This window comes from Otolemur garnettii, unplaced genomic scaffold, assembly GCF_000181295.1.
Source record: "Otolemur garnettii isolate 467f Iridium unplaced genomic scaffold, OtoGar3 scaffold00037, whole genome shotgun sequence".
NCBI lineage: Eukaryota > Metazoa > Chordata > Mammalia > Primates > Galagidae > Otolemur > Otolemur garnettii.
In genome coordinates, this window is record NW_003852432.1 from 1,652,258 (window position 1) to 1,664,521 (window position 12,264).

General features: G+C 40.3%; 1 protein-coding gene and 1 pseudogene across 2 annotated transcripts in view; one reads left to right on the plus strand and one right to left on the minus strand.

Annotated features, from left to right (window-relative positions):
* Positions 1-12,264, minus strand: part of SND1 (staphylococcal nuclease and tudor domain containing 1) — a 458,234-nt gene that overhangs the window by 439,369 nt on the left and 6,601 nt on the right. The gene's annotated exons all lie outside the window — the stretch shown is intronic.
* On the plus strand, positions 1,210-2,772 carry LOC100962053 (annotated as a pseudogene). Its single transcript, XR_001161286.2, has one exon. The product of XR_001161286.2 is annotated as a multifunctional protein ADE2 pseudogene (transcript).

Below are 12,264 nucleotides of genomic sequence, written 5' to 3' on the forward strand. Positions count from 1 at the left end.
ATTGTTGTTTGGCGGGTCCAGGCTGGGGATTCGAACCCGCCACCTTAGGTGTACGTGGCTGGCGCCTTAGCCGGTTGAGCTATAGGCGCCGAGCCTACATTTTTTTCTTAAAATTGACCTACAGCAATAGAGATACTAAGCATAATACTCAACATTATTCAGAGTGAATCATCTCCAGAGATTGTCTAATATATTTATTTTGGTTTATATGGAGGATTGGTCACAGAACTTGAGAAAATAAGACAACTTCTATGCTACTCATGACAAGCATTAATTTTCCCAATTTATTTTCCAAATTTATTTGGAAATTTTTTCTATTTGAAATGTTGATAGTCAATTTTAAATGTCAAAATAAAGTATAAAGCATAAACCCACCAAAAACATTTCTGAGTCTTTTATTGCTGAATTAACATACTATCCCAGGATTCTCTTTATCATTAAAATCCTAGGGAGACTATCGAAAGGAATAAAAACTGAAGTCCCCAGTCACCTAACATAGCTGGTGTCCCAGCCCACGTCCATCCTCCACCATAATATACAGAGCTGGGCCAAGCATAGTAGCTCATGCTTGTAATCCCAGCACTTTCCGAGGCCAAGGAAGGAAGATCACTTGAGACCAAGAGTTCAAGACTAGCCTGGGCAACATGATCAGACACTGTCTCTACAAAAAATAAAAATAAATATTAATTAGCGAAGCATGGTGGCACATGCCTGTGGCCCTGGCTACCTAGGAAACGGAGGTGGGAGGAACAGTTGAGCCCAGAAGTTCAGGCTTACAGTGAGCGGGGATTGTGCCATAGCATGAATGACAGAGCAAAACCCCATCTCTCAAAAAAAAACAAAAAAAACAAAAAAAACCACACAGATCTGCATGCTTCCTCAAGAAGTTAAACCAAAGGCTATGTGGCCACCATCTGGAACTTGTATATGATTATCTTCACTGCAAGCACACTGCCAATAAGAGACTCCTCATCCATACTTATTAATGACACCCGTAATAGTCTACCTACCCTAATGCTATCACCAAAGCAAAGCTCTGTTATTCCCCATGCCGTTTTTTGTTGTTGTTGTTGTTGTTGTTGTTTTTGGAGGAGGGGACTCTCCCCAGTGAATAATAAATTAATTAAATTCTTTAACGTACAAAGCATAGAGATTTCGAATGCAATGGATTTTCTAGCACTCTAGAACTGAGGTGATGAGAATAACAGAACCAAGGTCATTTATCTATGAAAGGATGAAAGCTTGATATGCCTCTCTCCGCATACTTCCCCCCGGCAGACACGACATGGTACACTCCAACCTATAAGCTGCTCTCGTCCCCTAGAAGGAGCCCAGGTCCATTTCTGCTTTTTTTCCCAACAAGAGTGCTACCTGCAGCCCACTCTGAATAATGGCAACAGCCCAGGTATTGAACATTGGTAAAAAGCTGTATGAGGGTAAAACAAAGGAAGTCTATGTATTGTTGGACAGTCCAGGAAAAGCCCTCCTGCAGTCCAAGGACCAGATTACAGCAGGCAATGCAACTAGAAAGAATCTCCTGGAAGGAAAAGCTGCAATTTCAAATAAAATTACCTGTTGTATTTTTCAGTTGTTAACACGAGGCAGGTATCAAAACTGCTTTCTCCAAGAAATATGGGGAGACAGCTTTCATTGCGCCCCAGTGTGAAATGATTCCAATTGAATGGGTTTGCAGAAGAATAGCAACTGGTTCTTTTCTCAAAAGAAATCCTGGTGTTAAGGAAGGATATAAGTTTTACCCACCTAAAGTGGAAATGTTTTTCAAGGATGATGCCAATAATGACCCCCAGTGGTCTGAAGAACAGCTAATTGCTGCTAAGTTTTGCTTTGCTGGACTTGACATAGGCCAGACTGAAGTGGATATCATGAGTCATGCTACATGGGCTATCTTTGAAATACTGGAGAAATCCTGGTTGCCCCAGAACTGTACACTGGTTGATATGAAGATTGAATTTGGTGTTGATGTAACTAGCAAAGAAACTGTTCTTGCTGATGTTATTGATAATGATTCCTGGAGAAGATCTAAAGCCAACAGAAAGACAAACAGTGTTACCGGGACCTCAGAGAAGTAACTCCTGAAGGGCTCCAAATGGTGAAGAAAAACTTTGAGTGAGCTGTAGAAAGAGTAGAGTTTTTTTTGACACCAGAAAGTCAGTGCAGGGTTGTAGTATTGATGGACTCTATATCTGATCTCGGTCACTATGAGAAAATCAAGAAGGCCTGTGGAAGTTTTGGCATTCCATGTGAACTTCGGATAACATCTGCCCATAAAGGGCCACATGAAACTCTGAGGATTAAATCTGAATATGAAGGGGATGGAATTTCTACTGTATTTATGGCAGTGGCAGGCAGAAGCAATGGTTTGGGACCAGTGTTGTCTGGGAACACTGCATATCCAGTTATCAACTGTCCTCCCCTCACCATGGACTGGGGAGCTCAGGATGTGTGGTCTTCTCTTCCACTACCCAGTGGTCTAGGCTGTTCAATCATACTTTCTCCAGAGGGATCAGCTCAGTTTGCTGCTCAGATATTTGGATTAAACAATCACTTGGTACCGTGCAAGCTGCAAGCAAGCATATTGAACACACGGATCTCCTTGAAGCTAGCTGACAAGAAAGTCAGGGAACATGATTTATAAGAAAAAGGCATTGCATTTTTTAGGGGAAAACTACAAATTTCTAGTTTAGCTTTAGAAAAAACTCAAGTAAAATGAAAAGATGATTTTTAATCAGAAAACAAAATGTATTCATAAATGTTTCCACAGATTAAAAAAGAAAATTTATGAACAACTCAGATTCAGGGGGCATCTTTACTGTAAATGTAGCCTTATGCTATCAACCACTTTCAAAAATCAATTTTCTGAGTTCCTTTTCCTCAAATAATCTGAGTCCTAAGCTTACTATTCTTTCTACATTGCGTTCCAGCTTCTCCTGTTGATATCTAAGAGACGTTTTCTTCTCACCCAAGAGTAAGAGAAGTACATACTTTCAGTAAAAGCATCAATATAGAAACTATGAATTTTTTTCTTTGTTTTTTTAATTTGAGACAGAGTCTCACTTTGCCACCCTTGGTAGAATGCCATGGCTTCATAACTCACAGCAACCTCAAACTCTTGGGCTCAATTGATCCTCTTGCTTCAGTCTCCCAAATAACTGGAACTACAGGCATCCACCACAATGTCCGGCTATATTTTAGAGAAGGGGTCTTGCTCTTGCTCAGGCTGGTCTTGAACTCATGAGTTCAAGCAATCCACCCACCTCGGCCTCCCAAGTGCTGGGATTACAGGCATGAGCCACCACACCTGGCCCAAACTCTTTAGAGGGAAACCAAATAGTCCAACTAGCAGTCTCACGCTGACTTACTATATATGTAATAAAGTTATTCTTCCAGAGCCAGAATTCTGATGCCTTATACACGGGCAGGGCTGGTCCTATGCCCCACAGAGAGCCTGCGGGAGGTCTCAGGAAACTCTAAAGCTCTCATAAGACAAAAGTTTCACCAGATAGCTTGGCCCTTTTTTTTTGAGACAGTATCTTACTTTGTTGCCCTCGGTAGAGAAGCATCATAGCTCACAGCAACCTCAAACTTTTGGGTTCAAGTGATCCTTTTGCCTCAACCTCCCAAATAGCTGGGACTACAGGCAACCCCCCACAACACCCAGCTATTTTTTAGAGAAGGAGTCTTCCTCTTGCTCAGGCTGGTCTGAAACTCCTGAACTCAGGTAATCCACCTGCCTTGGCCTCCCATAATGCTACAATTATAGGCATGTGCCACTGCACCTGGCCCAAGATAACTCAGCTTTTAAGTAACAGGAGTAGCCTCTTATCCTCTATGGTGTCAAAGGGCTCACCTGCAATGCAAGTAATTAGTGCACACAGAATAACAGATCTCAGTGGGAAGCCAGGACCAGGTAATCTGAAATAGCCTGCTTTCCACACAGGAATAGAAAGTACCACTTTTCTCATTAAGACCTGGCATAGAGTCCTGATAGGTAAGCACATAAATTTCACTTGGCACAGTCATTCTGTTTTGGATTGTTACCAAAAATTAAAATGTTCCTGTGTTAAAGGCTATGAAACAGTGGATTTTCTCTCCTCTGAAAAAGAATTCATAATGCTGAAAAGTTTACTAACATCGCATTAGTGTATTCTAGAGACTGTAAACAAAAATGTTGACACTCATTTTTTTCCTTTTTCTACTACAAACTTCAGGCCACCCTTAGTCACATTAGGCAAGTCAAATCCAGATGGCTCATAGCTGCTTTCAAGAACATGTGTGTAGCACCTTCTAGAGAAAAAAAAAAGTTTTAAATTTAATTTCTTTAAAAAATATCTCTAAGCATTTCTAGCTATACTTCTCCTGACTTTTATTTCATCAATTTTATTCTTTTACTTCTGTCAAGTCACCTGTCATTTTCACTCTCTCTCCTGAAAAGATTTTTTTAAACAAATAAACTGATCTAAAAGTACATCTGAATTTTCCAGCCCATCCGTTCTCTAAGAAAACCATCAGTATGTAAATTCATAAGTTCCTCTTTCCATGAAAAAACAAAGCTACTTCCCTCTCCTGTCAACATCATATGAGACTGACAACTAAAACCTCATCAGCCCAAAGCTTCACCCAGAATCAGACAAACAGCCCAGGGGCCCAAGCTTAGCTTAACTCTCCACGAAAGGCTCTCTTCTCAGCTATGAGATTTTCCTCCTCTCTGGCAATCTCAACAGTGAGACTTACAAAAATTATCTACCTTCACTTTATATTGGTCTCTAAGAACTGTACCACCTCAAACTCTTTCTCCTCAACTTGTTTTTACAAAACCCATGAAGCACGTATTTTATCACGCAGATCAGGACACTTTTGAGAGTGAAACTACATTTTGCTGATAACTATGCCAGGACAATAGCTGTTGAACCACAACACTTATGAGCATATTGGGATATATGTTACCCTGTCCTTACAATGGTGCTGAGGCCAGGTAAGGGGTCCTTACTTGCAAAGAATTAATTTCTACTGATTGAACCTATTGCTCTTCCCTAGGAGAATGGCAGTTTGGGGAGTCAGCAAAGAACAGAAAACCCGCAAACAAGTTTGAATTACCTAGTTCCCCCTTGGGGTAGAGAAAATATAAAATGGGCTAGGCACGGTGGTTCATGCCTGTAATCGAAGCACTCTGGGAGGCAGAGGCAGTAGGAGCTCATGAGTTTGAGACTCTGTCTCTAAAAAACAGCCGGGCGTTGTGGTGGGCGCCTGTAGTCCCAGCTACCTGGGAGGCTGAGGCAAGAGAATCACTTGAGCCCAAGAGTTTGAGGTTGCTATGAGATATGAAGCCATAGCACTCTACCAAGAGCAACAAAGTGAGGCTCTCTCTGAAAAAAAAAAGAAAAAAGAAAAGGAAAGAAAATATAAAATGCATTATATTGTAATAAAAATTTTGTTCAAAATACTGTATCTTAAGTTTGATAAGTGTTTTTCAGGGGAGGGGCATGATAAGTGTGCTAGAAGAGCGGGTAAGACAGAGAAAACCTGTTGTGCATTTGCTTATCTAGGCATACTGAGTAACAGCTAGTATTCACACACACAACTGCACTAAGTACCTAAATTTGCTTAATCTTTCTTAAATAAGTTTGATGGATGATGCCACTGAACTCAGAAGAGTTACACATTTGCCAGTTTCCACTACACCAGACTAAAATTCAAAAACCCATAAAGTCTCCCCCACCTCCAAAAATTTAGGGACATGTTAGCCACTATTCATATTTTTTGGCAAACACATTAAAGAAAATATATTTATAAAGTATATTTACTACTCCCCCACCAAAAAAAGGTAGGAATGATATTTTCTCAAAACTAAATTGAATAACATCACAAAAACTTGCTGTGCCTGTTTCCTCACATTTTGCCGCAGTCAGTTCCATTTTCATCCTCATTTAATGTGGGTTCTATCTGGAAACTACTGCACTACTAGTAATAGCTAATGTTTACCAAATACCAAATGTGCCAAACACTGTACTGAGTATTTACAAACATTGTCTCATTTAATCAGCAACAGTCCCATGAGTGAGCACTACTACTATCAATTATAAAGGTGAAGCTAGAAATTTAAGAGATAAAATTACTTGCCCAAGGCTACACAGCTAGTGATCAGTGAAACTAACAATTTTAACCACAGACAGAAAATCAGTTCAGTTCTTCTCAAGACGTAAAGTATGTCTCTGTTTCCCAAAGCATGGACTGGTTCAAAAAAAAATAAAGAATGTTTTAGTTGGTACATGATCACTGTACGTACTAGCACTTAATATTTGCACATATATGAGACCTCTTCCCCTTTCAAGAAGAAAGTTTCAGCTTGGTGCTAGGAAGCCTTTAGTAAAAGGTCTCTATCACCTGCTAAACTTGCCTGTTAAGAGAGCAGACCCCAGATTCAGAACTCTCTGCTAAATGATAACACCTAGCTAGAATTCAGTAACATTCTTCTGTTTTCATTGTGGCTTACTTAACTCTAGCCAGGCTCCTCTGAGTCCTCTGCTTGACTAGGCATGACTTTGGGTTTCCCTCTCTGTCTTTGCAGAACCTAGTTTGAGCATGAATCTTGCTAAGTCAGATTAGAGAAAATCCTCCACCTTTGGTATCTAACCACCTTGGATATTTCATCACCCTGGCCAGCCTTCAGCAAGAATCTTAAGTCAGTTTAGTCAGAAACCCCTTGTAATTGACATTTCCTCTGAGTAATTTCCCATCCACTGACTTCCACCTTCCCTGTTCCCTGAGTATAAACCTCTCACTTGACCTTACTGGAGGTAACTCATAGTTGAGTCAATCTCTAAATCAGGGGTATCCAACCTGTAGCCAGTGGGCTGCATGCTGATTTTGTAAGGACTTTTTTTTTGCTTATCTGTGGTGTCAGATATCACAATAAGTATGCATGGGCCTTTTCCCCCCAATCACCTTTTGTTACCATTTGTGTATTTAATGTTGACTATAAAAATAAAATTTCCTAGGGGTGCCCTTAGCTCAGTGGTTAGGGCACTGGCCACATGCTCCAGGGATAATGGTTCAAACCAGCCACAGCCTACTTAACAAAACAAACAAACAAACAAAAAAAATACTCAGGCATTGTGGCGGGCACCTGTAGTCCCAGCTACTAGGGAGGCTGAGATAAGAGAATTGCTTGAGTCCAGGAGCTTTAGGTTGCTGTGAGCTGTGACACCATGGTACTCTACCAAGGGTGACAAAGTGAGACTCTGTCTCAAGAAAAAAATTGGCTCCGTGCCTGTGGCTAAGGCGCCAGCCACGTACACCCGAGGTGGCGGGTTCAAGTCCAGCCCGGGCCGCCAAACAACAATGATGGCTGCAAACAAACAAACAAAAAATAGCCAGCTGTTGTGGTGGGCGCCTGTGGTCCCAGATACTCAGGAGGCTGAGGCAGGAGACTCGCTTGAGCCCAGGAGTTGGAGGTTGCTGTGAGCTGTGATGCCACAGCACTGCCCAGGACAGCTTGAGGCTCCTGTCTCAAAAAAAAAGAAAAAATTTTAAAAAGATTTCCTAAAATTCAATAAAGTGATATGTCAAAACCCATGGTAGGAGTGAGTACATACATATCAGAAGCCTGTTAAACAAGCAATACCAGAATTGGAATGAGCACTTCCCAATCCCAAAAGCCTACAAACCAGATCCCCTCACCCAGTGATTTCTCTCCAAATAACTCTTTAAAATGATAGTTTTCCCCAATCTAGATATTATACTATCACCCACCATCCTAAAAAGGAAAAAATAACTTTTTCATCTGTACTCACACCAGTATTTCTGATACCAAATATGTGGATTTTTTCTCATACTAAGCCAATGGGTATCCTACAATTCAATTCAATTCAGACACTGTCTTCCTGGAGGTAGCATCAGATCCCACAAGCTCAGGGCACAGTTCAACAAGACTGTCCCCACTGTAGATACCAAGTCCAAGCCTCTCTTATGATTGATTGGATATTGAGTCACCCTTATGAGTGGCTTGTTAATTTGCTAGAACAACTCACAGAACTCTAGAAAATAGTTTACTTGCTACATTACTGAATTTTTTTCACTTTAAAAAAATTTTTTTAAATCATAGCTGGGTACATTAATGCAATTATGGGGTACAATGTGCTGGTTATATTTATATACAATTTCGAATACTTTCATCAAACTGGTCAATGTTACTGAATTTTTATGTACCTCCTTGGTTCAACAACCCCAAAGCTCTCCAAACCCTCCAATCCCTGTCATTTAAGGGGGTTACGGTATACAAGCATGAGTGATTACATCACTGGCCATCAGTGATCATGTTCAATCTCCAGCCCCTCTCTTCGTCCTTTCTCCTCTCCCTAGAGAAAGGGCAGAGTGAGGCTGAAGGGACCAACTTCCATTTGTAGGAGTTTTCCAAAGTCACTAATTAACATAAATTCAGATGGATGAGGTTGAAAGGGTTAGCATAACTTTATCACTTTTATCACTCAAGAAATTTAGGAGGGTTTTAGGAGCTCTGTGCCAGGAAGACCAAAACCAAATATAAACATTCTTATTATATCACAATATCACCCCCTCACCTTCTTATCCAAGAAGAAAAAGAAAAAAGGGGAAGAACTATGTGCCAGCCAGTAGAAAGAAAATCAGACTTCTCTCCCATGACTTTGCTTCTCAAGTCTGCTTGCCACAAATTTCCTTAGTCCTGGAGCTCTCCTGAACTCAGAGAAAGCAGGTAAGGACAAAGTTCCAAAGTGCCCACTCCAGTCAGTACTAAGTCCCTAAAACGGGGAGGGGGGGGTGTCAAGCAATTAAGAATATAGTACGCCTGCATATCCATGGATTCAACCAAATGGGGATCAAAATATTTGGGGGTGAGAGGAAATAATAAAATATAATACAATTAAAAAACAGTACAGTATGACAACTATTTATATAGCATTTTTATTATATTAGGTATTATAAGTAATCCAGAGATGATTTAAACTATACAGGAGGATGTACATAAGTTATATGCAAATACTATGCCATTTTATACATGGAACTTAAGCATCTCTGGATTTGGTATCCAAGGGGTGGAAGAGGCTGGAAAGTCCCGGAACCACACAGCAGCAACTGTAGTTATTTACCAAGTCCCAAGTGCTAGGCTCTGCCCCCCACAGAAGAGACAAAGTAGCTTTTAAGAAGACTCTTACTGGGGAAATAAAACCACCAAGCATGGAATTAATAAGTAATGAGGTGTTAAGCTGTGTTGCCCTAAATTTGATGTAAGATGATACTTCCCAGAAATAAACAGCTAACTAAAGCACCCCCTGACTTGGCATCCATAGCTCAGTGGGTAGGGTACCATCCACATACACTGGGGCTGGAGGGTTCAAACCCAGCCCAGATCTGCTAAACAATAATAATAACTACAACAAAAAAAAAGCTGGGCGTTGTGGCAGGCGCCTTAGTCCCAGCTAACTGGGAGGCTGAGGCAAGAGAATTGCTTAAGCCCAAGAGTTTGAGGTTGCTGTGGGCTGTGATGCCACGGCATTCTACTGAGGGTGACATAGTGAGACTGTCTCAAAAAATAAATAAATGAATGAAATAAAGTAAAGCACCCCAACCATCACCGAAAACATTAAATTATAAAAAAAAAGTATCAGTGATAATACTGTTATAAATCTATCATATAAAAATCCTAGCACAAGGAACACAAAGATGTGTGGTTCAATCAATGCACCAGTGTTTTAAATTGTGAAAAGCTAAAAACAACATATATCAACAAAAAGAAAGGTATAATGTCTAAACTATGGAATACTGCTCAATCATTAAAAAGAATGAGGTAGATCTATAAATATGACATAGAAAGATAACCATGGCAATAGACTAAAAAGGAAAATTGGTAGACATACAGACTGTGATCCCATTTCTGTTTCTTAAAAAAAGGAGGGGAGGCTCACAACTATAATCCACACCATTCAAGAGGCTGAGGTGAGACGATCACTTGAACCCAGAAGTTCTACCCTGGGTGACAGAGTGAGACCCTGTCTCTATAAAAATTAAAAAAAAAAAAAAAGGGGGGGAGTGTGTATCTACATGAAAAATTTTGGAAGCAAACATACTGTTGTGTTGATATACAGTGAAGGGAGTAAGAATGAATGGTAAAGAATGGAGGGGTGAGAAGGGCAGAGGGAGAAAGATCTTTGTACTTAACTGTACATGCTTCTGTACTTTTTGAAGTTTTAAAAACAAGTTCAGAATTTAAATTCTCTACTAATACTGGATGGCATCTACCTGATCATTTTGAAGAATTCTAGAATAACTGTAAAACTGTTTGCCAAAATGAGAAAGGCCCCCAAGTAAACTGCAAATGTGACTCTCAATCATAAAGACTTCATGAGACCTGAAATTATAAGAAAATTTTATTTACATATTAAACAAGCTAGTGAAATTAAAAGTAAACACTAAGACCACTGTGTAGATCATTTTGGATTTCAGTTGTTGTTAAGAATGGGGCTTATAAATAAAGAGAGGATAGATCTAAATAGACAATTAAGCAAAAAGGCCCAAGGACGAGGGTCCTCAGGATTGCAAGAAAAGAAAGTGAGCAACACAGAATCTTTGTATTTGAAAATGACACGAAAGACTTCCATAGCAATAATGTGCCAAGTTATTGGTGCCAAATTATAGAAAGATGCTAGGAATCTATGCAAATAGAAGAAAACGTGGCAGATGAGTGTTAAAATGAGCATATGGCCTAAATCAAGCAGATAAAACAACTCAGCTGTCAGTCATGACCCAGGAATAGGATCTCAGAGTCACTGTAAATGGACCCTAAGGACATCAGCCCAATAATGAGCCACAAATTAAAAGCAATACAAAGTATCCTGGGAACTATCAAGACAAATGCCAAAAAAGAGAGAGAGAGAAACCACTATCCTTCCTTCATAAAATTTGGGAGCACCCGCCCCCATCAACGTCCACTTTAGCAAATGCAATACAGCAGTTAGACAAGATCAATGGTTCTCAAATGCCTGCCTTGGAGCAATCCCAAACTGACTTTTTGAGAACTGCCTATCAGTGGCTTTTTAGAAAACAGATTCCCAGGCAGGTCCCAGAGATTCCAATTCTGTGCCTGTAAAAGGTCTTTTTGATGGTCCTGATTCAATGATTTAGGAATTATTGGACTCTTTTCTCTTACTCTAAATTTAATCCTAGAAAGGATTTAACAAGTCATACTATAAAAAATAAACTCAAGGGCAGTGCCTGTGGCTCAAAGGAGTAGGGCCCAGCCCCGGCCAAAAATTGCAAAAAATAAAAAATAGGGCAGTGCCTATGGCTCAAAAGGGTAGGGCGCTGGCCCCATATGCCAGAAGTGGCGGGTTCAAACCCAGCCCTGGCCAAATAAATAAATAAATAAATAAATAAATATAATAAATAAATAAATAATTTTTAAAAACTCAAAAGAAACTATGTGAGAAACTACCAAGAATAGTTTGAGAGGACTCCTATACAAGTTGAACACCCCTAACATAAAAATCTGAAATGCTTCAGGTGGCGCCTGTGGCTTGGTGGGTAGGGTGCCAGCCCCACATACCAAGGGTGGCGGGCTTGAACCTGGCCCAGCCAAACTGCAACAAAAAAATAGCCGGAGGTTGTGGGGGGCGCCTGTAGTCCCAGCTACTCAGAAGGCTGAGGCAAGAGAATTGCCTAAGCCCAGGAGTTGGAGGTTGCTGTGAGCTGTGATGTTGTGGCACTCTACCGTGGGTGATAAAATGAGACTCTGTCTCTTAAAAAAAAAAACTGAAATGCTTCAAAATCCACAACTTTTTGAGCACATGTCATGTTACTCAAAGGAAATGCTCACTGGAACATTTCAGATTTCAGGGTTTTCAGATTAAGGATGCTGAACTGTAAATAGAATGTAAAGATTCCAAAATCAAAAAAAATCCAAACCACTTCTGGTCCCAAGCATTTTGGGTACAGGACACTCACTCAGCTTGTACTTGCACATTAAATGGAAGAGGAAAAGACATGGGGGAATAGAAAAACAAAGTTCCGGCTCCAAGCAAGAAAAGTAGAACTTAGAACCCTACTCTGCCCCACATTCCCACTAGAATCCCCCAGGAAAGAGCAGGGCAAGAATTGAGCCAGACTGCAGTGGTTCTCAGTCTTCCTCATGTCCTGATATGTTTTCACTGTTACAAAGGGGTCACAACCCACAGGTTGAGAACCACTATCCCTAAGTTTCTTTTTTTTTTTTTT